Raw genomic sequence first — 22,223 nt, 5'->3', positions numbered from 1 at the left:
TGGGATCGCATTGATTAGGCTTGTGTTCTACTGCTGTTTTTGCATGTTACACTTGAGGCAATAAAAGTAGATTTTTATGGTATCCTGCCAAACCGCTTCATTTTCTTTTAATACAGAACTGCATGATAAGCATTATACTTAGCTTGCCAATGGTAGAAATCTTGTTAGAATATATTAGGTTGCCTATTAACTGTACTTTGGTTATTGATACCCACTTGGATTTTTGAGACACAATAATTGTCAAGAATGGAGCTGTGACTCCATGCTTTCAACAAATAGTTTTCTGTGCCATGAGTATATAGCCATTGTTCCTGACACAATACACATATTTATCAAGGAAACAAATGAGACAAAGCTTAAGAAAAATTAACACCATTGTCCATTCTGGCAGTAAAAAATAATTTTTTTAATCCAAACTATGCACATTTTTCAAAAAAAGGGACATCCCATCCAAAAGTGATATATTATTTACAAGTAGAGAATACCTAACAACTTTAAACTTTCATAAACAGAGACAGCATAGAGAAGGGTGAGTGTGGCTATAGAGTGCTTAATAATCACTGTGATTTAATGGGGCATAGTTAAATAGAGTTTAAGGCAGGCCATACAGGTATTTTTTTTTTTTTTTTTTTATTCAACCAACGGGTTGAATAAAAGATAATGACTCAATTTTCCCCTCCAGAAACTTGATGTGGATGGGGAGATTCCTCCCGCTGAGCTATTGTATTCTGAAAGCGGAAAGACATCCCCACTTTTGGAACACACTGATCAGCACTGCTGGCTCTAACTGATAGTGCTGACTGAAAGAAAATTTTCCAACAAGCTTTTTATACACAAGTCGATTGATAGACCAATTTGTGTACAACCAGCCTATCCATACATGGAACGAAATTTGGCCTGCCCTTGCTGAACCAGCTGAATTTTGATGCATGTATGGCAGGCAAGTCTAGGCACAATATACATTGTACACAATTCCCACAGTCCATCTACCCACAAAATACTCTGTAATAACTGTGCCACAAGTGAGATTCTTACAGACACACATAAACCTCTGGACAAAATATAATTTCTAAAAATTCTTCCATTACATGGGATTTCTTTCGAAGCCTACCTTATTCGCTTCAGCTTTTCAGTTCCTGGATGCAGCCCAAACTGCCTGAATACAAGCCCCCCCCAGGGGCCTCAGTCCACATAGAGTGGGCTTGGTGATACTGATCAACATTCAACTTGGAAGATGAGCGATGCTGGAAGATGGAACTACAGGTCTGGGTGGGATGGTCACAGGGGTAAGGCAAGTATTGCAGCAAAAGCTTTACTCTGTATTTTAAAGTGTGCAGGAACATAAAACACTAATACTCACCTTGCCTGTGCTTATCCACTACTCCTACCTTCATTGCAGCTGGCACTAAAATCTCTGAGCTGGCACTGGACACTAGGGGATCCATGGTGTCACTGTTATGTGATAGTGCTCAGACCTAACAATTGGCTTCTAGACCTGACTCACACGGGAAGAGGTCATGTGCTCTTCCATACCCAGAAGTACAAGGCATTGTTGCCGACTGCAGAAGAAGGAGTAATGGAAAAGTCTTAGCAAAGTATTAGTGGGTTGGGCAGCTCCTTTGCAAAAACATTGTTGCTTTGTCCTTAATGAACAAGGTGACACTGTCTCACCAATGCTTATGGATACCTATAGTCATGCTTCCTTTCCTACTATAGGCAACCATCATTAACACATGCACATTGCATGTATTATTGAAGCACCCTTGTAGATAGGTACCTACAAAAGTGAGGAAAGTTTAGTTATTTCCTCTTTTTTGTGGGGGCTCCACTGTAGTCAGTGGGGCAGTTTGTGATTTCTTTGGGATGTTGTTAGCTTTGCAGGTTGGATTGCTTCCTCCTGTTCTCTGGAGGATTCCAGAATATAGAGGGTAGGAGGAGGGAGACCAGCAGCCTAAATATTTACTGTATGTAGCATCAGCCAATTTCTCAGGGTTGTACCCAGAAGGTGGCCAGGGGAGTGCATAAATAGTTTGAAGCCTAAGGCAGATATGTTCTTGGAGCCTGAAGAGCTGCTGCCCTTCTGGGCAGCTCAGCTGAAAATTCTGTCTGTGGTCATTGAGGTCCCAGCTGTTGGAGAGTTGGGGGACCTGTTCTGCTTAAATCTCTGAAGCTAAGTGAGGGATTTCACTGGGGATCCAGTCTGGGAGATTCACTAAGGGATTTTCTATCTGATATTGGAGGGAGGCATCCAAGTATCCAGGGACATTGTGAGTACATACCTGAATGGAGGATCCTAGTGACTGTTGCGGCTGATATCCCTAGCATATTAATACTAGTGCATGCCTGGTCTGGGACATTGCTGAAGGTGTCCCAGCACTGTTCATTTTCTCAGTCTTTGCTGGAAGGACTGTCCTTAAAAATGGTATTACAGTGAAGAGCATCCTCGGTTTATTGCTCAGCGTTCACTGAGTATTCCACAGCTCCCTATGTCCTATCCAAGTTAACCAGCAATATACTTTAAAAAAGGCAACCTTCTAGACTGTTCATTGAGTCAGAAAAGTGACTGTCCTTGTGTGCCTGGCTACTATTTCACTAATCAGGAAAAGGAACCTGGGAGAAATCAGTGGCCCCTATGGGGGTAAGCGCTACATTGTACTAACTGCAGCAGTAGTGCATGTAATGAAACTGAATTGTACTTTATTTTCAGAATCTTTGGTTCCTCTGACTGGCTTTAGTCATCCATATTACAGAAACAAAACAGGTTTGTTACAGAAACACTGTGATGAGCTGTCAATGCCCCCCTTTCCTGTCCCCACTGGAAAAACTCTTAAATGTACCTAAAAGGCATTGTACTGCAAATAAAATATCACAATGGCTAGAGTAGGATTTTCACTTCCAGTCCCATTAATCAGATAGCAGCATTGTTTTGAGATTTGTCACAATATCTATGCATATTAACTGCTATTTTTGTGACAATTGTCTTTCTAAGAGCACTCTGGGAGAACTGCAATTGAATTAGAGATGAATAATGGGACACGAAGTGGATTCATGCTCACACTATTGTTTTCTTTAGGTCCAGAGACCTTGTGTTCTTCCAAGAAAAAAAAAACTTTTGTTTTAAAATATTAGTATGAAACTCTTTATACACAGGAAGCTGGTTGGATCAAAGCCATGCACCAGGATCCATCAAAGGCTATTGTCTACAAATATAAACACTGCTTCTGTTTACTGTAATGAAAATTGACAATTTGCTAGTTTACACATTTGTATTGGTGTTGCTGTGTGTATGTACAATGTGCTTGACTGTTTTCAGCTTCATGGATATACTGTACAGGAGTATCTTTAGTTATTTATTTTAGGTACTTATATAGCGCTGTCAATTTACGCAGCACTTTACATATATATAGTACATTCACATCAGTCCCTATCCCTCAAGGGGTGTACAATCTAAGGTCCCTAACTGACATTCATACATACACATATTAGGGCCAATTTAGACAGGATCCAATTAACCAACCAGCATGTCTTTGGAGTATGGGAGGAAACTGGAGCACCCGGAGGAAACCCACGCAAGCACAGGGAGAACATGCAAACTCTATGCAGGAGGTGCCATGGTCGGGACCCATTTACTGCAAGGCAGATGTGCTAACCACTAAGCCACTGTGCCGCCCATATCTTTATAGCAAGTTTGACTGAAAAAGACATGTTCACCAAGTTCAACCAGTAGACAGCAGTAAATTAAAAACTGTAAAAGCTTACATTACAGAGACTGAGGAACAATTCTCTCTTTAAGATGATTCGATCAATTAGGTACAAGTCATTATTACCAACGTATAGTACATCTTGGTCATTTTTCTTGCAGTAGAATCCAAAATCACTACATTACATGCCAAAAAATGCTTTTCACAGAGCAGAAAGGTTAATGTTGTCAATGTAAAATTATATTAACTGGCTTCTAATGAACTAAAACTAATATTTGGTACAACTATTAAGAGAACTGAAAATATGTCACAATATTTAATTTAATGGGGATCAGTTATGCTTACAATATAATTTGCAATGCAGTTCTGTATGTTGGCATTGTATGTATTATTTGGAGAAATGATACGTTGTTGGGTTTTTTTATTTGATACTTGTGAAATGTCAGTAATGTTTTTATAAAATTGGTTTACAATGTAGAATTGGCACAGGAAAGCATACTAAATGCTGGTGTGGATTTATAAACTAGTATTCTTGTTGCAGGAGGTAGGAATGCTATGTTCAACACGTGCCCAATATGGTGGTGAGTGAACTCATATGTACTCATGTCAGATTCATAGTTAAGTCTAGTACACACGATCAGTACGAAAAATACCACTTATGAAGTGTGATAATGTGATTGTTTGTGCACAGCTTTCACCCAAAATAATTTGAAGGAACAAGAATGAAACTTTTTCTCGTACGATTTTCATTTAACCACTTTCCGTCCAACCCATGTACATAAACGGCCGGACGGGAGCAGTGCAGGAGCGGGTTACCGTTTATAAATGGTGCCCACATTCACAGCCTGTGCATGCTCCTTGGGAATGCATGGCACTGTGATCTGGTGCCCACTGTTTCCTCCGAACACCGATTGCTGTACGGGACCTCTGTGTGAGGTCCCGATTCATGTGATCCCTGATTGGCCAATCAGTGATCACATGAATAACAGTAATCAAAATGTCAGTTCCTGACATCATTGCTTACTACTTTTGAAGTCTGTGAATGATCACAGAGGTCACATGGTACAAGGATATTCACAACAGCCTTGTACCATGTGACAAGCTGTGACCAATCACAGCTCTCACAGTATTTCTCAATGGCTGCAAGAATGCAGTCAGAAAGAAGGAGAAATGATTGCTTTTACAGCCTTTATGGGTGTAAAAGCAATCAGTGTAGAAAAAAAAAAAATCTTCATCACCCCCCACAAGTAGTACAGTGTCTTTATGTTGACACTGTACTGCTAGGGTGACAGTATGTTAAAAAAAAAAGACATAAATAATAATATAAAAAAATTAAATAAAAATGTAATAAAAAAATTAGAAAAATATTTTTGTTTATAAACTAATTTGGGTTACTTTTTTTTACTAAAAAGATAACTGAATACATTTTGGCCAAGATTTATGAAGAAAGATTATTTGCAAAATTTTATAAGAAAAACAATTTTTCTAATTTTTGGGACTTTTTCTTTTATATAGCAAAAAAAAAAAATCACAGTGGTGAATAAATACCACCAAAATAAAGTTTTATCTGTCTCAAAAAAATGCTAAAAACGTCATATGGGTACAGTGTTGCATGACCGCGCAATTGTCTGTGATAGCACTGAAAGCTGAAAATTGGCCTGGACAGGAAGGGGGTGAAAGTGTCCGGACTTGAAGTGGTTAATCAGTTTTCATCCAAAAATAAAATAGAAATGCATAACATCACTTCCAAATTTTCTTTTTGTCATACAGGAAATTTCATAACTTTAGTAACCACTTTACTTTCAAAATAGCATGCAAAAAAAACAAAAAAATGGCCGGTCATTCGTCCAATATTTTCATTGTGTGTACAGGTCTTTAAATTGGTTGTAAAACCAATGAAGTGACTGGCGTAAGGTGATACATAGAGATGAAACTAATCTCCCTACATACGTTGTACCTGTTTATCTACAGTCTTCTCTTCTCCACATCTGTTCAAAGTTCAGAATATATAAGCTTGTCTGAGTTGTCTGAAAAATGGGGTGGAGAGCTGAAGTTACACTCTGCAGAGCTCAGTGAGCTGGCTGGAGGGAAGGGACACATCCCCCTTCACACAGCACACAGAAACAGAGCTGCAGCTTTCAATCAGCTGGAGCTCCTTCCCCGTCACCTTTTTTGTCTTGATGTCAGGAATACTTGTCAGAAGCAATTCATGCTTATAGCAGAGGAACAAAGCAGCAGAGAAAAATGACACCTAGTGGTCTGGATTGAGACAAGTACACACTAGATAGGAATATTCTTTGTTCATATATTATCTGGGGTGGACTGACAACTCATGGGGCCCCCGAGCAATAGGGAATCATGGGGCCCCTGTGTCCTTGCCCAAACTCAAAAAAGCCTATGAAAAAGGTACCAGGGGCATCTCATGGGGCCCCCTACTGACCCCGGGCCCTCGGGAAGTGCCCGAGTTTCCAAATGGTCAGACCGCCCTGTATATTATGTGAGGTTTCCAACCACTTTAAAAGACGATGTATAAGGACTCATGCCATGGGCACATTTATGAATTGTTACTCAACATTTTAGATGTGTCTTTATTACAACAGTTCCTAATTGTAATACCAGATCAGTGAAGAGACACTGACATATATGAACAGTTGTTTAACATACTAGTCGTTGTGTCATTTTGGATCCTATGTACTTGAAATGTATGTAGTAGGACTCAGCATTTGTAAGCTAATTGGATGCATATTATATGCCCACAGAGGAGCTACACCATATCCCTCCTTTGGTTTCCCAGACTTAACGCAAGACATTAAAATGTGGTAATATTATCCATCAATCTTTTCATAATGTCATAAAATTGCCTTCCACATGTTAATCATTGGATATGTATTAGTGTAAAGGTTAATATTTCTAAAATAAGAATCATACACCTTTCTTTATATTGTAGGGGAAATAATTGTTTTTCCAGCAGCAGCGGCAGGTTATTTGACGCTAGCTAGCTTTACACACTTGACATGTGCCGTCACTGATTTGTAGTTTCGGGAACAAGACCAATCAGATTTTGTTTAGAAGTAGAAACAGATATTACACGCAAAAGAAAAGACCTTGCCGGTCATTGAATTACTTTTATTTGGCACTGGTCTTTACATTGCCGTACTGTACCACTTCATTTGCTGGCATAGAGTACTGCTTCTGTTGTAATTGAAAGGAAGTAACGGTAAAGAAAGACTGCTCTATTTTATCATATAATTGTGTTACTGTGTTTTCGAAACTGATACTTTTCAGAGACATTTGTAGAGACTTTTGCTATGTTTTGCAGGGAGTGATATTTCTTCCAAGATGCCCAAATATCTACATTTGTGGAATAATTTGGGTAATTTGGTTAACTATAATTCCACTTGCACTGCAGAGGATTTACCCCCCTTCCTGACCAGCCCATTTTTTGCGATACGGCGTTGCGTTACTTTAACTTACAATTGTGCAGTCATACAACACTGTACATAAATGAAATGTATGTCCTTTTTTCCCCACAAATATAGTTTTCTTTCGGTGGTGTTTGATCGCCTCTGTTTTTTTATTTTTTTGCGCTATAAACAAAAATAGACCGACAATTTTGAAAAAATATATATATTTTTAACTTTTTGCTATAAAACATATCCAGTAAAAAAAAATTTTTTAATTAAATATCGTCATAAATTTAGGCTACAATATATTCTGCTGCATGTGTTTGCTAAAAAAAAATCCCAATACGTGTAAATTAATTGGTTTACATGATAGTTATAGCGTTAACAAATGGCGGTATATATACTGCAATTTAAATTTTGTTTAATACTAGTAATGGCGGCGATTAGCGACTTATAGTGGAACTGCGGGACTGCAGCAGGTATTCTGATACTGACTAACTGCCACTGACATCCCCAATAACACTAGTACATTAATCAGTGCTAATAAAAAGCACTCACACTGTACTAATGACACTAGGCAAGAAGGGGTTAACGTTTGGGCCATCAAAGGGTTAACTGTGTGCATTTTACTATGTGTGCTGTGTACTGTTTTACCATGGAGACATGCTGCTTTGCATTTCTCTGCTGTGCAGAGAAATACAAAGCAACATGTCCTTGCTGGCAGGAGAGAGACCTGTGTTGTTTACACACAGGTCCCTCCCCTGTCAGCTTTACACGGCGATCACTAGGTGCCGGCAGGGAATTTCCAGCCGGGACCCGGTGATTGACATCCCTAGCCGCCAATGGTGTGCACGCTCCCTACCTGGAAGTGCGAATCATGTATTTATACGTGACTTTGTGCAGCCCTGCCACGCTTTAGTACTATTTCTGATATAGGGCGGGGGGGGGGGGGTAGGGGAGAGGTTAATCAGGTAATAAAAATAAAATGTCTGTTTAGTTTAATGTGTTCTTAATGGTTTTTTTAACTTATATTTGCCTTTAATTGAAAACCTTTGTGTGATCCTGCCACTATACAAAATTACATGACCAATCTAAACTACATATCACATGTAATAGCCGTGAAGGAGTCTCCATGGCACTGGCTCCTGTTTCTTTTTTCTTATTAAACAATCTTTTTGACAGTAAAATAGATAGTACACAGCCTTATAATACTCTTGAATACTTTTGCCTGTCCAGATAATGGCAGCTTTATACTTAAAGTAGGAATTAGGTAATCAGGCAAAGTTCAATTTGCAGAACCTCCAGCAAACCTAGTGGAAAATCCATGAACCCGAACATAGTGCTGAACTCCAGTGACAGTGCTTTAAAGAAATGTACATAATCTCTCACACATCTAGTTTCAATCATGTCTTCCGGTGATGTAGATCCACCTTCAATCATGATGACCCACCGCCCAACAACATTGCCCAAACACCACAATGACACACCACCCGATGATGATTTCTTACTACACTAATGCTACACAATTACCGATCTCCACTCAGCCTGGGATCCTAGATGACCCTATTGACTGAGTATAATCATAAGGAAGGGCAGCAAGAATGTCCACCCCCTGAATCATAACAAGCCACATGGCTTTCAAGATTGAGCGAGCACCTTGTAAGGTGGGATGGTAAAGCCTTACTTCCTGCCAGTATCTTCTTCTCATGCTGCACTGACAGCAAGACCAATACAAAGAGAAAAGGTACACAGGAATGTTAGGGTAGTGTCCAGATACCAGCATGTCTTCTCAAAATCAGGGCCAAATGTTTAAAAACCATTCATCTAAAAAACCCTTTTGGTTCTGCTATACTATAGTCAGAACCTGGCTTTGAACAGTGCACCAAGAGTTATATAAAGTCCGGTCCCTAGAAAATAGAGAATAATCACTATGCTTAGTAAATACGGTGAAGTTTTATTCATTTTCATTACACAATAATGTACAAAGATTTTTACTTGTGCCTTGTTGGTATCCTTGTGCATATGTTTTCGGCTTATCCTGGTCTTTCCTTGATCTGGCGTTGGATCTCGGAGGTGGCATCTGCCTTGGTGGGTTCTCCGGTGCATTTATCTTGCTTATTGGGTGCATCCATTTCGGGGATCCCAGCCAACCTAATGAGGCTAATTCACACTAACTGCGTCTTTACCCCATGGGCCATTGCCCTTCGTTGGTAGTCACCAGTAGTCCCTTTGTCCTCTGTTTTGCGGTGAGTCGATATGGTCATGCTCATGGAACGTATTCAATATAAATTATTGGATAGGATGCATTTATTCAACAGAAAATGGGATGGTTGGAAAACACATTGACACTTAATGTTCGATTGATGGTCTATCATAAGTTGATTTGTATTGAATCTTTGTTAGCTATGCGGTTGTTCTGCCTATCTTGCTGCCTACCTCTTTCATGTACTTGATCTTTATTTTTTTTATGACTGTGTTTTATATTACAGTTCATTACTTATGTGCCTTTTCTTGCTGTTTATTCTACCTCAGATGTTGTGTGGTTTTTGTAGTCTACATCCTAATAAAAACGTTTGTAAAAAAAAAAGATTTTTATTTGCACTTGAATGGATGATTGACATGAACACTCCTAGATTGTAAGCTCCAAGGAGCAGGGCCCTTCTAACCCTCTTGTATTGAACTGTATTGTTGCTGTATTGTCTCCCGTTATATTGTAAAGCGCTGAGCAAACTGTTGGCGCTATATAAATCCTGTATAATAATAATAATGAACACCCTATTCAATAGCCTAAGTGAACATTCTTTGTCCATTTAGTAAATGAACACCATTGGCTGTAGGCTTGTTGAAGGTCAGGGACTCCATTGTTAGTGCTGGTTTTCCAGCAGGAAATGTTCGACAGAAGCTTCTGTTGAACAGACAGTGGTACACACCTACTGAAATTTGGTCAGCTCCTGCTGAACCGGACAACTTTTGATATGTAAATACACTGCTTTAAGCAGAACTAAATCTGCTGTAGGTCAATGGAGCAATTTCTACAATGTGCACATACGCACAACATTCTTGCACATATAGATAGATCTACCTACTAGTTTGGCCTCTTCCAATGCTCACAGGTCCACGCTCCCCTTCATTGCTCCATCTTCCACCATCTTCCCTGCTGCTTCTTCTAGATCTGGCATCTTTCTTTTTCAGCCATTGGGCAGCTACTAATAAAATAACTCCTGTGATGTTCAAAAAGAGAAGCTTATAAAGTCTCTTCCATCAAAAACACAGAAAGCAATGTTCTTCTTTTTTCAATTTAATTCCTCTTTAAGACAGCAGGGAAAAATGTATAACTTGCTAAGCAACATTGTTTTTTCTAGAGCTAACATTTTAATCACAGTTTAGATTTCAGTATATACAGTTCAAAGTCTTTCCATTTAAATTTAAATGTAAGCTTTATATTACATTTAAAGGAATTTACAACTCTTTTCTGCCTCACAGATAGGCTTTAGAAAGGTCAGTGCTGACGAGTTACTACCAAAGTGTTATATTGTGTCTCCAGTTGTAGACAGATTAATGAACATGGCATCTGTTCACTGCACAATTAAACCTGCTTAATGAGTTTAATTTAATTAAATAGTTAATAGGGAGCAATAAACTACTTTTCTACAAAAATACAGAGATTAACGCATTTTCATGAATAATGAATGTCAGTTTTGATGATGAACACAGAGCATTTCACTGTAATGGAATTCTAAACTATCAAAGTGATGCTGTCAGCCTTTTTTAAATATAGATTGCAAAATGTTAAAGCCACCTTAACAGACCACTAATACACTGCAAACTGGTGACATGCATTGCCACAAATGGTCTCAACTGTTTGCTTTCTGAAGTGACTTCAGTAGCCCTCTGATGAGTGATCCATGATGGATCGCTATTCAGAGTACAATTGACAGTCAGCGAGAAGGTGTTATGTGGCCTCCTAATCGCTTGTTTTAATCCGACACAGCTCATACCATCATGCCGCAACCGTATTTATTACATATGGTTATGGTGCAGCCCTGTTCACTTGAATGAGTCATGTTCAGCACGGAGGATAATTTTTGTTGCGCCGTGATAAAGTGCCACGGCATGTGTATATCCCTTCACTATGCAAAGACCAAGGTAATCGCCAAGCCAGATTAGCTATCAGGTGGTGCATAACAGATCTGCCTCTTCATGTGTTAATTTCAGAAGGGTCTCTGTGAACTGCTAGCTGAAGGTGTTTTACTCCAATTTGGTTTGGAAGAGTTTATTGTAAACACCTTTATCAGACTCTCCCAGTCTGAATGAAAGCCATGAAGTAAGACTTGAGTCAGAGCTCTGACTCATTAACCTATGTGTACATCTCAGCTTGAGCTATTGAGCTCTGTAAATAACCTTTTACAACAGAGGGACTAAGGTGTCTCTGAAAACATGAGAATTGGCACTGAGCCACATCTGTTGGCTAAAAATAAGACTATCAAATATTAATATACAATTTTTAAAAAATGACTGACAAAAAAGAAATTATATTTTCTTCTTTTTTTAGCCCTGACTACTATGTACAGTATGTATATACAGTGTATATATATATATATATATATATATATATATATATTATTTTTATTTATTTTTTTATGCTATATTCAGTCTTACAAATCTAATTGCTTACAGGCAGAATGTTTATTATGTGATATTCATGTTCAGAAAAGATTCCTTTCTAAATACTATTACTTGCAAACTGAAGTCTTCAGAATCCACTTTAGTGGTCTTTATTAGATAAGACTCTATATCTAAACCCTCTTTAATAACACTAGAACAAGAGCAGAGGTATAACTGATGGAAGCATGATCCTGACAACATTCCTAATGTAATGCAGGGCAGGCTTCAGAAGAGTGTCAGTGCTATGAAATTATATAAAAAAAAAACTTCCTGCACAGCTTCTGTTAGGCTGGCCATCGACACTTTTGTGTTTGTAAATGCACGCATTTTTAATGAACATTAATGAGACACTGTCATGAGTCAAAAAACGACCATAAACAGCATTGTAATGCAGCCACATGCTTGGCTGATAACAACAAAAGCAAGTTAGGATGCAGTGCTGCAGTGGCTTTATATGTTTCCCTGAACGACTGTGCTGAACTAAGAACACTGTCTGCCTCCGACCACTAGAAGGAACTGACAATCAGAAGGAGTGTGAGTGACTCTGTGGTAGATTGCGCTGCATGATGGGAGATGTAGTTCAGAAGAGGAATCATGTTGTGGAAGTCAATGGACTATTTCACTATGATGCCCATGGAGTCTATCTAAAGGTGGGGAGGGGAGCTGCATTTCCCTGGGCTGCAGAGCAGGGAACCTGAACCTCCTCTTGCTGGAGAGACTGTCCAAAGGAGGAAAGCTGCATTTTCCTGGGCTGCAGAGTGGGAACCTCCTCTTGCTGCGAGGAGACCTGAGCATGCACCTCACTAATTCTAAATGTGCACCAACCTATTACAATCCTGTGGCCTGAAACAGAAACCAGAGCACTGATAACCTAGGTGCTGAGTTACTCAAGGCAGATCTAGAAGCAAGCTGACATCTGTACAGTGGGACCAAATTTGCTTTATCATCAGGACTGGTGAGAGGGCATTTGCTGCCATTGATCTATCACTGCTAGCAGAGACTGAGCACATAGCGATTAGTCATCTGACTAGCAGCCTTACCCACTGCAGCCAGATATTACCAGGACTGTACTGCACCACCGTAAAGAATGGGCCCCAACACTATTCAACTGACTGTTCACCAAAGGACTGCTCATCAAATAGCTGTTTCACTAGAGCATTGCCTTTTGCACATAGTAAGAGGTACCTCTTTAGAGAGCATTATAGTTCATCATAGTTGTTCATATGGAGTGCACTCTAGAGTGGTTATAGCCTACTGGTTACAGATGAGTTATTGTAGGATTGATCACCATTGTTGTAACTGTTTACTAATGCTACTGTTTACTTCTGATTTTGTTGGTTACTAGGTTTGCTTTAATCTAGTGGTGCAGCACTCTATTTTAAGCTGCTATAACATAGTTGTTACATTGCCTAGTGAGCTGTGATTAAAGTAATTCTCTATTTGCTCATTTATGCATATACTGCAATTTACTTCAACCTGTGACAATACATATTGGGTTTCTTTACCACTAACCAGTCTGGCATTTGTTTTCTGATACGGAAACATAGTTGTGTGCAGGATATTCATATTTGTGCTCCCAGAATTTTAATGAGTGTCTCTATGGCTAAACTACTAATGATGATAACAAATTCTACTCTTAGCTTGAGCATTACAGTTGTTCAATGATTATCCCTTTTTTACCTTCACCTCCACGTCTGTCTATCCTGCATCTTAGCTCAGGATTGTGCAGTTCTTTGTGCACTTTGGTGTATTTATTTTTCAAACCTCCCCAAAGAATATTATAAATCCATAGCCACATGCAAGACAGTGTCAAAGCTATGGGTTCCCACCATAGCCTCAGTGTTGGCAGGTAGTCCAACCTTCCATCTGTTTTTATCGTTAATGTGGGTTTTGCTTCTCTAGCTCAGTGGGTCTGCACAGTTGTTGTGACATGCAGAACTTGGCTTGGCAACTTTTGTATGGAAAATAAGTTTTGTAAAGATATTTGTGAACAGAATTCAGTAATGTTTAATATAATAATATTAATCATTTTTGTGATAATCCATTTGAAGAAGAGAAAATAATTCACAATAATCTAATAAATGTTATTTATCACTACTTTTATATCCTTTTGATCTAGGCTTAGCTTGGTGACCAAGAACTGGCAGCTATCATATTTCTTAATACAACTTTATTACTCCTGAATAGATGCTGCAGTTATTCAGGCTTATTCAAAAAAGCAGTGAAGGTGCTAAAAGAATAGGAAAAGTAACTTGTAACAGGTTGCCAATCGATAAAGATTATAATCTTTCAATTGAACTGACAGTAAACAAAATTCTGGCTATGGGTTAATTGGAAAAATGCTCACTGCTTTATTTGTTGCTAAAAATGAACTGATAGACTACATTTTGGCAGAATGCCTTAAACCTGAGTTTTCTCATACATGGCAGGCTAATTAAAGAACATAATCACGTGTACAGTAGATGTGCCTATATTTTGTTGTATTCCCTAATAAATAACAAAAGTTGTATGTATGTTATTCTTCAGAATTACAGAATACAGTATATACTACATGTGTTCTCAATAATGCCAAAAAGTAATATGTAAATATCCACAGTAACTAGAGTGCAGTATCCACAATATATACATTTTTACTAGATCTAGATAATACAGCCTTGGGAAAAAGTTTTGAGAATTACACAAATATTAATTTTCACAAAGTCTGATGCCTCTGTTTTTATTATGGCAGTTTGCATATAGAGTAATACCTTGGATTGCGAGCATAATTCATTCCGGAAACATGCTTGTAATCCAAAGCACTCGAATATCAAAGCAAATTCCCCCCAATAATGGAAATTCAGGTGATTCGTTCCACAACTACTTATACATTTAAAAAAATTATTACAGTAATACAAAATTTTGTACAGTATAGAGTAAAAAAAATTTAAATTAACACGTTACCCTTGAAAAGTTATGTGCTGGTGTGAGGGAAACGAGAGGAGTGGAGGAGGGTTATTGTGTAGGACATCTATCAGTAAAGGGATCACTGCTATCTGTTGGCTCACTGGAATCCTTTTCTTTTTGTGCGGCTTTAACAAGAAACCTATCCAATGACACTTGCTTTTGCCTCCTTTTGAGGATTTGGTGGAAATATGACATTGCATTGTCGTTAAACAGATTTATCGTTCGCACTGCTAAAGCCTAAAGGTGGTGCTTTTCTACATATTTTTGCACTGTTTCCCACATTTTGAACATCTCCCTAATCTCATTTAAAGTGAGGGATTCCTCTGCCTTTTTATCCTCCTCTTCAGACAAGATCTGCTCTATAATCTCTTGCTGTTGCTGGCGATGCAGATTCACGAGTTTGTCATCAGATCCATCAGACATACATACTACTCGTATTGCAAGACATCACTCGTTTTATCAAGTTAAAATTTATAAAAAAGTTTTGCTCGTCTTGCAAAGCATTCGCAGACCAAGTTACTCCCAATCCAAGGTTTTACTGTATAACAGAATGTTATGAAGAGTGATCAGATGAATTGCAATTAATTGCAAAGTCCCTCTTTGCCATGAAAATGAACTCAATCCTAAAAAAAACATTTCAGCCCTGCCACAAAAAGACCAGCTGAAATTATGTCAGTGATTCTCTCGTTACCACAGGTGTCAGTGTTGACAAGGACAAGGCTGTCATGTTGATTGAGCTAGAATAACAGGCTGGAAGCTTTAAAAGGAGGGTGCTTGAAAACATTGTTCTACCTCCTTTAACCATGATTACCTGCAAGAAAACACGTGCAGTCATCATTGCTTTCCACAAAAGGGGATTCACGGGCAAGGATAATGCTGCTACTAAGATTGTACCTAATTCAACCATTTATCGGATCATCAAGAACTTCAAGGAGAGAGGTTCAGTTGTCATGAAGAAGGCTTTAGAGCACCCAAGAAAGTCCAGCAAACACCAGGAGCATCTCCTAAAGTTGATTCAGTTGCGGTATCGGGGCACCACCAGTGCAGAGCTTGCTCAGGAATGGCAGCAGGCAGATGTGAGTGCATTTGCATGAACAGTGAGGTGAAGACTTTTGGAGGATGGCCTGGTGTCAAGAAGGGCAGCAAATAAGCCACTTCTCTGCAGAAAAAACATCAGGAACAGACTGATAATTTGCAAAAGGTACAGGGACTGCTGAGAACTGGGGTAAAGTCATCTTCTCTGATGAATCCTCTTTCTGATTGTTTAGGGCTTCCGGAAAAAACCTTCTCCGGAGAAGAAAAGGTGAGCGCTACCATCAGTCCTGTGTCATGCCAACAGTAAAACATCCTGAGACCATTCATGTGTGGGGTTGCTTCTCAGTCATGGGAGTGGGCTCACTCACAATTTTGCCTAAGAACACAGCCATGAATAAAGAATGGTACAAAAACATCCTCCGAGAGCAACTTCTCCTAACCAATCGAGAAGAGTTTGGTGACAAACAATTCCTTTTCCATGACTATGGAGCACCTGCCATAAGGCGAAAGTGATAACTAAGTGGTTTGGGGAACAAAACATCAAAATTTTGGGTCCATGGCCAGGAAACTCCCCAGACCCTAATCCAATTGAAAACTTGTGATCAATCCTCAAGATGCTGATGAACAAAAATAACAAAATGGACAAACTCCAAGCATTGATTATGCAAAAATGGGCTGCCACCAGTCAGGATGTGGCCCAGAAGTTGAGTGACAGCATGCCTAGGCGAATTGCAGAGGTCTTGAAAAAGAAGTGTCAACACTGCAAATATTGACTCTTTACATAAACCTAATGTAATTGTCAATAAAAGCTTTTGACACTTATGAAATGCTTGTAATTACACTTCAATATACCCTAGTAACATCTGACAAAAAGATCTAAAAACACTGAAGCAGAAGACTGTGAAAATTAAAATTTGCGTAATTCTCAAAACTTTTGGCCACAGATGTACACTAATAAGCTGTGCAGTTTAAAGTCTCTCATCACAGTTACAATAGAAAACAAACAGTGACCTACACTGGAGCCCTGGACTACAAGTACAGTAGATATGTTGCCAGGTGACTCATGTGACACATGCTTAAAGAAAGGGTTCCGCGAGGCCTCAAATCATTACTGTTTTATACTGCGATGTAATTGTTTAAAGGGATTTTAAAGGCATAATTAAAAAAAAAAATAACAAACATATATATACTTACCTGCTCTGTGTAGTGGTTTTGCACAGAGCAGCCTGGATCCTCCTGTTCTCAGGTCCCCCGCTGCCACTCTTGGCTCCTCCCTCCTGTCGATTGCTCCCACAGCAAGCAGCTTCCTATGGGGGCATTCGCTACTCTATGTGTCCATTCACACATTGAGCCCAGGCTCGGCCCCGCCCTCTCTCTCTTCTCATTGGCTCACTTGCTGTGATTGCCAGCCAATGGCTCCCACTGCTGTATCAGCCAATGAGAAGAGGGAGTCCTGGGATAGCCGAGACTGCAGTGCACAATGCTGGATCGAGAGGGGGCTTAGGTGAGTATTGGGGGGGGGGGGCTGGCTATACACACATAGTTTTTGTTTGTCTGGCCTGCAGACTAGATGAAAACATCCAACAGATTCCTCCATCCATGCTAAAAAGAACAAATGGATGACTCTGCCTCTGTGGCTATTGTACTTTGACAGCCAGCGGCTGCCAGAATAGCTGAACATCAGCTGTATCTAATTGGATGCTGCTTTTGTTTGCCCAGCAATTTACCGCCTGTTTCCTTTGATTTTTTAACCAAATGATTTTGGATGGTAGGGTGTCAATAGGGCCAACCACAAAGTGAATTTTGAGCTCTGGATGGCCAGCTTTACTAAAAGCATGTGAGCTACCTAGAGTTACCTACTATAGTGATAGTCTTAAATTAAAGCAACATCCAATTATTTTGTGCTTAATGCCTTATTTTAATAATGGTTTAGTTGGATACTGACAAAAACATTAAACATTTATAATTAAAATGTCAGTGGTTGGCTTTTGTCCCAAAGTGCTAATTAATTAATACTTTCATGTAACAGCTTCCATTAATGACATTTTTCATAATCAGTTTTACTTAAAAATACTTTGCATAACAAAAATTAAATAAATGCATAAAGCTTTGTTGGTTTCATACCTCAAGGTATTATTTTCTGCACATTATAATTAAAACATCTAAGCCTTCACAGGTACATATTTTACCAGATTGAGTTAGGTTAATTACTAATCTTGTATTATATAAAATGCCAAGAATACTTGCCGCTTCATGTCAGTCACACTGGGGGGTTCTTACTCACACAGCACATCGTGATGAAGCAAAACCTGTCACAGAACACACAGTCATAGAATACACACTCAGAAAACACACAAACAGAACACAGCATACAAAGCATGAATAATCCAAGAATATAGCACACGTCTCATGCATAGTGTCCACACATAGTACACAGGGAAGGCATAGTATGATAACACATGGTACACAACACTGAGGACATACACAGCTTGAGAACTCAACTCACCACACTTAGCATTTACAGTCTAAGAACACACATAAGACATAGGGTGATCTTATTCTGAGAATACACACAACACATTAAGAAAACCTAGCTTGAGAACACACACATCATACTGGGAACACACAGTCTAAGAACACACTCAGCACAAAGGACACACACAGCATACAGTGATCAGAGTACACATACAGTCAGAGTCAGGGGCGGACTGACCATTTGGAAACTCGGGCACTGCCCGAGGGCCCGGGGTCAGTAGGAGGCCCCATGGGATGCCCCTGGTACCTTTTTCATAGGCTTTTTTGAGTTTGGGCAATGACACAGGGGCCCCATGATCCCCTATTGCCCGGGGGCCCCATGAGTTGTCAGTCCGCCCCTGGTCAGAGTACACCTGGAGCACACACATCATGTACAATACTATTTATTATATGTTGGGGTAAGTTTTTTTAGATCAGCATAGCAGAAATATTTCTTCTACGCTTACTGTTGAACTGATGTCCTTCTTGCATGTAACGCACTATTGCTCACATTTAGGATATTTCCATGTTGTTTATACAGTGGCAGCCGTAGTCTAGTGGAATACAGTGGTTTCAATGGTGTATAAAAACAATGCTTAGCAATATACAAAAGACAAGAGTAATATTACAAAGATTACAGATATCATTGAAATCTAAAATAATTATCTAGCACAAAAACATCACTTCTGGATTTACAAGCAAACAATTTGAAGCTATTCTAGATTGTAAGCTCGAAAGAGCAGGGCCCTCGATCCCCTCATGTTTTGCATTTTATTGTTGTTGTTCTGTCACATGTTCTGTCCCCATTTGTAATGTACAGCGCTGAGTGAACTATTGGTGCTTTATAAATACTGTATAATAATAATACTGTATAATAATTCTAATGGTAACATGATTGCTATTTGCATACAAGACAGCATACTGTTGTGAAACGTTTGGTCAGCCTAGGCTCACAACACCACTGCAGTAAGCAGCGCTTAATTTTCATTATGTGAGCACCGTACAGTGCAGCAGTGAGGATAGACCACCGCTCTCACCTAAAGACAGAAAGAATGACCCATTATATTACCGGACCAGGATTTCCCTTCACTTTCTGTCCCATGGTCAAAACAGGAAGCTGCAGAAAATCTCTCCAAAGTGAGGAAATCCAGGGGTGTCACCAGAACCTTAAAAAAGGTGTTTGCCCTTAGTTACACTCTCTAAAATTAGTTGGGACTTTGAAGGCATAGATACATAGATTTAATTAAAAATGTGAAATCTTTATTTTCCCAAATTACACACATAAAAATTATGACATAGCATACCATCTGAGATTATATTATAACATCACCATCAAGGCGATTTGTGTGGTAACAACAATGCTTTGTATACACAATAAACCATTGCTAATCATATTAGAACATCACCATCAAAACATATTGTTTTAAAAGTATTGCAGGAACGATTTACATAGATCCAACGCATAAACCAAACTTAAAAACAGGGCTTCAGTCTGCCGCTAGATAACGCAACGGCAGACTGAAGCCTTGTTTTAAAGTTTGGTTGAAGATTGTTTCATGCCTTCTCACTCTTCTATATTGTAAGTATAGAGACTGGGAATCACAAAAATGTATTGTCAATTGAGTTAAGTAATACTCTAAATATTTTTAATTTTGTAGATTATATCACCCTAATGCAGAGTTCTCTTTCCCTGAGGAAGGGGTGAAATCATTCCGAAATGCATTGGATCTATGTAAATCGTTCCTGCAATTATTTAAAACAAATATGTTTTGATGGTGAAGTTCTAATATGATTAGCAATGGTTTATTGTGTATACAAAGCATTGTTACTACCAAACAAATCACCTTGATGGTGATGTTATAATATAATTTCATATGGTATGTTATATCATAATTTTTATGTGTGTAATTTGATAAAATAAAGATTTCACATTTAATTAAATCTATGTATCTATGCCTTCAAAGTCCCAACTAATTTTAGGGGGTCCCTTTCTTTATATTCATCTTCATATTTTGGGGATGGTGGCTATTTATCAGGAAACTTTTTTTCCTTTTGTTAGTTACACTTTCAGTCAGTTAGATCCAATTTTACAAATTGGATCTAACTGACTGAAAGTGTAAGTAAGACAAAACCTTTTTTAGTAAGAGTTTTGCTCTTTTGAATTGTGAAAAGATAGCTCGTTGTATAGCAGAATTATTATACATGCTATCAGGTTTATGCAGAAAACAGCATGGGCTCAAAAGTGGAGTTGGTGGTCATAGAGACCAATCGTGATTTCTGTTAAACTTGTTGACTGAAAGGCAAAACCTGATTAGATGCTCTTGGCAGCAACTAATTTTTGTGTTCATTTTTTTCTCTCCTTTTTTAATGAATCAGCCCTTATGTCTGTAAAGGAGGATTATCTTCTTCACATGTAGAATTTGTCAAATGTCCAGATAGCACAACCATGTTTCTGTTATTTTAATACATTTGCCTGCTATCTTCGAGGCATAGAAGTTTGCTGTTTTATTTTATATCATTTCATGAGAAATTCCAAGGCGTTTGAATTGGCTATAGATGCTTGTTTTTCTAGGCATACGTTTATAGTTGTTTTTTTAACAACATTTATTCTAAATCTAAAATCTCAGCCTTGGCCTCTTAAAGTTGGCTTTCGTCATTGTAATACCTTTGTACAGTGTTCAGGACTGTACAGTTTTTCAATTCATAAAACCAAGTGAGATATTTGGCCACTAGCAAAATCTCCAGCCTAATTCCACTAAATACGTTTTTAATTTATGAAAGAACTGATCTTTTAAATAGGCATTGCAAAGAATGTTGTCTTTCAGTATTTTTTAAGATTACTTAACATACAGGAAAGTGTAAGGACTACAGTTTTGACTTGAAACACGAAAATCCATGGATGCAGTTACATGCGGAATGCTTCCTCCACCTAGCATGAAATGTTGTGCCTTACTTCAGCCAGAATATTTAAACAAGGTGTTCTTACATTCAATCATTGATTGGGCAGCACAGTGGCTAAATGGTTAGCACTTCCGCCTGGCGGTACTAGGGTCATTGGTTCGAATCCCAACCATGGCACCACCTGCCTGGAGTTTGCATGTTCTCCCTGTGCCTGCATGGGTTTCTTCCAGGTACTCTGGTTTCCTCCCACACTCCAAAGACATGCTGGTAGGTGAATTGGATCCTGTCTAAATTGTCCCTAGTATGTATATGTATCAATGTGAGTTAGGGACTAGAGATGAGCGAATTATTCAAAAATTCAATTCGGCTGATTCGCCGAATTTGCGGAAGAAATTTGATTCGATGCGAATTTAACTTATTAAAAGGGTTTCTAGGCTTCAGAGAGCCTTTATATTAGTGCAGAACACTGTACCTTTAATTTAAATGCCCTTGGAGTCTGCTGGGGAAGAGAAATAATACTGTCAGTCAGTATGACATGCAGATGAGTGCCGTCGATCTTAGAATCACCGCACACCTCACTCATTTGGGCAGTCACGGGGCACGACGAAGAAGAAGAAGAAGAAGAAGAATGAAAAGAAGAATGAAAAGAAGAAGAATGAAAAGAAGAAGAAGAAGAATGAAAAAAAGAATGAAAAGAAGAAGAAGAAGAATGAAAAGAAGAAGAAGAAGAATGAAAAGAAGAATGAAAATAAGAAGAAGAAGAATGAAAATAAGAAGAAGAAGAATGAAAAGAAGAATGAAAAGAAGAATGAGAAGAAGAAGAAGAAGAATGAAAAGAAGAATGAGAAGAAGAATGAAAAGAAGAATGAAAAGAAGAATGAGAAGAATGAAAAGAAGAATGAAAAGAAGAAGAAGAAGAATGAAAAGAAGAAGAAGAAGAATGAAAAGAAGAATGAAAAGAAGAAGAAGAAGAAGAATGAAAAGAAGAAGAAGAAGAATGAAAAGAAGAATGAAAAGAAGAAGAAGAAGAAGAATGAAAAGAAGAAGAAGAAGAATGAAA

At 38.6% G+C, this 22,223-nt stretch overlaps 1 protein-coding gene across 2 annotated transcripts in view; it reads left to right on the top strand.

Moving 5' to 3' along the window:
* FBXL7 (F-box and leucine rich repeat protein 7) overlaps positions 1 to 22,223 on the top strand; it is a 281,590-nt gene that overhangs the window by 167,388 nt on the left and 91,979 nt on the right. Inside the window, exon 1 of one of the 2 annotated variants that reach the window (XM_089674834.1) lies at positions 4,269 to 4,282. The exons of the other annotated variant lie outside the window; for it this stretch is intronic. The gene's annotated coding sequence lies outside the window, so the exon portion shown is untranslated. Of the gene's footprint in view, positions 1 to 4,268; positions 4,283 to 22,223 lie in introns of those variants that run through there. 2 annotated transcript variants of the gene reach the window in all.

Source organism: Staurois parvus, unplaced genomic scaffold (genome assembly GCF_062004578.1).
Source record: "Staurois parvus isolate SC_StPar_1 unplaced genomic scaffold, SC_StPar_1.0 ptg000153l, whole genome shotgun sequence".
Lineage (NCBI taxonomy): Eukaryota > Metazoa > Chordata > Amphibia > Anura > Ranidae > Staurois > Staurois parvus.
This window is presented reverse-complemented; position numbering and strand designations above follow the sequence as displayed.